The sequence below is a fragment of the Penaeus vannamei genome, unplaced genomic scaffold, assembly GCF_042767895.1.
Source record: "Penaeus vannamei isolate JL-2024 unplaced genomic scaffold, ASM4276789v1 unanchor868, whole genome shotgun sequence".
Taxonomy (NCBI): domain Eukaryota; kingdom Metazoa; phylum Arthropoda; class Malacostraca; order Decapoda; family Penaeidae; genus Penaeus; species Penaeus vannamei.
Window position 1 is genome coordinate 10001 of NW_027213872.1, and position 5000 is coordinate 15000.

Sequence of the window (5000 nt, forward strand, 5' to 3'; positions counted from 1 at the left end):
AACCTAAACACCAGATTAGATATAACCACATCTTATTATATGAGGAATCTTATAACCAATCTGTTAAGCTCATGTTGCATTGGACCGAAAAGTGTTTTCTCTCTGGTATATCTGTCTATTTATGGAATAAGTTGAAAAACTTCTGATATCTAAATAATTTCTTAGCTGTGACACTTTTGGTGCAAATCCAAGGAACTTCTAACAAAGACCTCTGCTTATTTTCTATGTTTTTTGTCCTCTTATCCTTCAATCTCCAGGGATCCCTGGGGAATCAGGTGATGAAGGGGTGAGAGACACATGTTCCCAACCCCCTGCCAGGGACAAGCCCCCTGGACCCATTCCCTGGGGTACTTCCCTACTGACAGCAAACCCCTGAACCCCTCTGCCCTGGGGCATTTCCCTACCAGGTGAAATCCATGACTCCCGTCTCCCCTTCCCTTGGAGTATTTCTGTACCAGGAGCAAGACACCGGACCCCTTTGTCTCCCGGGAACTTCAGCTTACCTGGATTTATCAAACTAGAAAACATGCTTTTAGAAATCAGATCTTCACTTCTTGCAGTCAGGGGACACCAGACTTTGACTTAGCACTCACATAATGTACAGTTTAGTTTCTCAAAAACTTAGTATAGATTTTGTGAATCCATAGTCATAATGGTATAAGTTACTTATAGTGATGCACGGAGATAGAGGGAAATGGACAACGTCATCTTATAGAGCAGAAGAAACAGAACAAGATACAACAAAGTTTAAGCTGCAGCGGCCTCATATTCACCGCTAAATGACAAAAATATCCCCTGCATTTCACTGCTCAGAGTCTAAGTCGCTCATGTTTACCTTACCAAGCCAGGATCAACACAACACTGACTGCGTAACTCATAACTGCGATATCCCAAGTAGTTCATGTGTTACTGCACACTTGTCAAAATGATATTTAGCTAATTATTAGTGTCTGCTGTTACACATTTAGGATCTTAAAGTCTTTTATCAAGGTTATCATACTTCATTTACATGTTTAAAGATTTATATATACACTTATTTAGAATGTTATGCGCATAGTGCATTTCAGACTTTCAGTTGCCAGCCGCAAGGTTTGACAGTTAAAAGCCGGCCACTCTGTGACAGGTGGCTGGTGAGAAATGTTACGTTTCCAGTGTTGCATTGATTCTGGGTTATTCTAAAGACTATACTGTGGCAACAAAGAAATAGACCTTATTTACCATCCCAGTTTAGTACATGAGGCCATTAAGTGAATCTAAATTTGGTAAACGGAAATATAACGTAGGTCGTGTAATAGAAGGTCAGTGGGTTTTTGGAGGGGTATGCCACAAGAGTGGGGAATTTTTTCTCGTACCCGTGGAGACGCGTAACTCTCTCTCTTTGCTTAACCTCATCAAGGAGCGTATCAACCCAAGGACAACTGTCATTAGTGATTGTTGGAAGGCATACAACTGTTTAGAAAAAGAGGGCTATCAACATTTAACTGTGAATCATTCATATAATTTTGTTGACCCCAAAAGTAAAGCTCACACCAATACGATCGAGCGTAAATGGAGGGAGGCCAAAGCCAAAGTGCCCCTCTTCGGCAGGAGGAGTTACCACTTCGCCGGATATTTGGCCAGGGCCATATTTATGATGGCATACCCGGCCGAAAACAAAAGATTTCATCAGTTCCTCCTCGCCGCAGCTCGCTTGTACCCTCCATACTGACGGTATGTGTTTTATAATGTTTATTAATTTGAAATAATTAGACATCGTGCTGATAAGCGTGGTGTTGGGTGGGGGGATTATTTTTATGTGTTAAGATTTCATTATTTAGGTTCTCATGATATTCAACTTTTATATAGTTTAAAATATCATGTGCATCGGATATCAAGTTTGTATGCATTGCGTGTTGCGCTTGTTTACTTCAGCAGTATTTCAATTGCTGTCCGTTGGAGAAAGTTTTTTTTTTTTTTTTTATTATACTGGTTTTCTATAGTTGTATGGACATAAATTTAGGCTCGTCTTTCATATAAAACTTCTTATCAATGTTTAAAGGGGATTTATTTAAATTAGACATTTACAGGTTTCTAATGACACCGTGCAATCCCCCCCTCCCCCCTCCCACACAGAGCTTAATAAACATGTTTTTACCCCCTCACCCCCTTTGGAACTTAGTCTCTGCAAGGGTTCGTCACAATCGGAAACAATTACCAATCCTGTTGTAAAATGAAATGACCAGTTTGTATTTCCTTTTCAATCTCGGGGTAGAAGGTCACTGTCACTGGTACGTTATCTTCTAAGGATTTATGCAATTACATTTTACGACCTAGAAGTCATGGTTGTCTTTTGCCTTATACCTAAATTAGCTCTTCACTTAAAAAATAAGATACATTTCCTAACTGGGCTTGCGACCAAAGCATAAGAAGATAGGTTTCCTAGAACTCTTTGCTCCATCATTTGCATTTATCACTTTTCATCTAAGAGGCGCCTGGCTGACACTCGACCCTGACCCAGAAATACTGACCAACATTTTTACTTCTTGGCAAGCATTCCCCGGGCGCGACCCCTGCGCCCGCGCCCCTGCGGCCTCAGGGGCAGCCGCGCCGGGTGAGCGCCCCTGCCCCGGCCAACCCCTGCCCCGGCCAACCCCTTCCCCTGCCGACCCCGCCCCCGAAGGCGCTGGTCGGCGACTCCTTCCGGGCAGGAACCCGACCGCCTCCCAATCCCTCAATTCAAACCCCAAACGGAGCTCCTCAAGCCCGCTCTCTAATTGGCTCCTCCGCCTCGCTCTCCCCGGCCCTGTTTGGCCTCCCGCCCTCCACCTACCGCTCTCCCTGTCGCCCTTGCTCCCTGGCCCGCAGTGCCTCCCTCGGCGTGGCTCTCGAAGGCAGGAAAGAGTCCTCGGGCGCAGAAATCCTTCGCAGCGCCTTCGTCCGCACGCAATGGCCGGCCTCTTGTTTATGGCCGCCAGGCTGGCCAACCCTCCCGCGGGCGACGGAATTGGGGCTTTTTCTAGGGCCAAGGCTGGTTCTTTAGGGGTCTGGGAGCGTGAGTGGAGGGCAGTGGAACTGTGGAAATCTTCTATATGTTATGTTTAATTTAAGGGGCTAGGGATTTCCTTCTTTATTCAAGGAGAGTTTTCTTTTCAAGAGGCAATTACATTCCTAGTCTTGATCATAATTTCATATATATATATATTCAAAAATCTTTGGCAAAGATATTGATCTCATTTCTTGAACTGTATTTGTGCAGAAGCGATGGGAGAAAATTGGCAGTGTTGACCGGTTGGCATGCGTGGGTGGAATGATGCTCAGCCGCCTTGACATTCGCTAGTTTGCAGCATAAATGTGCTTAAGACTCTATCACTTGGACCGTAACATTAATCATTATAAATACAAGAATTTAATAACATCAAATAGTGTATGATAGGACATCCTCTTCATTAAAGATCAAAGCGGAAGATTATGTAATTCATGACAAGTTATGTATGGAGTCCGATTATGCTAAGGTTAGCACAAGATCAATATTTGCAGGACCTATTCTAATCTTCATGGTTAATATTGAAGCGATATCATTACGCAGTCAGATTTATTTTTCTTCCCCTTCACTGCTTTTATTTTCGCGGATATATGGTGGTGATAGCGTTTTAAATTGACAGTTTTCCGCTGCATTTCCTAAGGAATTCAAATTCTGCATTTCAACCGATAACCACAGTCAAAATCATTATTGTTATTGCTAGTAATATTGTATTACTATTATTATCATCATTGAATTGCCATTGTTATTTACATTATTATCATCATTAATTTTATTTTTTATTATTATAATTATATGCATTATTGTCGGCATTTCTATCATTATTATCATTCTCATAATCATCAACATTATTATTCATATCAGTATTATCATAATTATCTCTATTATCATCATCAGAATTATTATTATCATTATTACTCCCATTGTCGTAGTTGTTATTATTGCTATTACTGATATCATTATTGCCCATGTTATTAGCATCGTTGTTATTTTTGCGCTATTATTAATTGTCATTGCCATTATCATTATCATTATCATGTTAATTTTGTTTCTCATTTCCATTATTTTACGTCATTTTATTCTTATCCCATTCTATCATTTATTCTATTTTCATAATTTTCTTTTTGTGTCTGAATATTCTTCCCCACCAGTAGACCTCCTAATAAGGGACAACCAAAGCTTCTAGTGGCTGGTGGACCCCAAGGCAGCGTGGGGATTTCTTGGTCTTTCAGATATGCAGATGTCCAATCAGGGACACCTGTTTCATAGCATACTCTGGGCACTGCTCGCGAGTTGATAGCTGAGACATATTCAGATGCGATTTTTTTTTCGATATGAACTCTCCGCCGGGCAACGCTCCGCCATTACTTCTGGCAGGCTTACTCTACTTCCTTGTTAGAACTTAATTCTTAGAGATCCTAAACCCTATTACGACTTCTGTACAGCGTGTCTCACTGTGGACACGACTATCTAGCTGCTCTTCTTTCTTGGCAAAGAGCTTGAGATCACCAGGAAATAGGCGATTGACCGAGCGGTTTCCAGGACCTGGATTATAAGGTCTTGTCTTTCGCAGTAGTCGAGTAAGAGGTCTCATCACAAGTCCAAATCAAAAGGGTGACAGGCCGTCGTCCTGGAGGTGCACCTTCTGAGGCTCACCTTTTCCAGACGGTTGCCACCTGCGTTAACCTAGCACTCCACTGCTCCATGCTTTCCTTAACCTCGCTCATCGTGCTTTCAGCAACCCTGAAAAGTGTCATGATCTTAATTACCTATCTGTGCAGAGAGGATGATCCTCTGCCTCCACCTCCTTTCCGGCGCCTTCTGCTCAGTTGGCAGTATTTTTTGTGCATCAAAATATTTAGTTCGTTTTCCATCACTCCTGTAAGCAATTTTTACATATATGGTAAATATGTTTCTTTGCAACCTTCAATACGGTTCTTCCTGTCGTCATCCACACTGGGACCGTGCCATAAATAATGAG

The 5000-nt window shown here is 42.1% G+C and overlaps 1 protein-coding gene across 1 annotated transcript in view; it reads right to left on the reverse strand.

Moving 5' to 3' along the window:
- wap (DDB1 and CUL4 associated factor wap) overlaps window positions 1-3047 on the reverse strand; it is a gene marked incomplete at its 3' end in the record, with an annotated part of 12947 nt that extends 9900 nt beyond the window's left edge. Inside the window, 1 exon segment of the mRNA XM_070119888.1 lies at window positions 2810-3047.
- Window positions 3048-5000: the final 1953 nt, after the last annotated feature.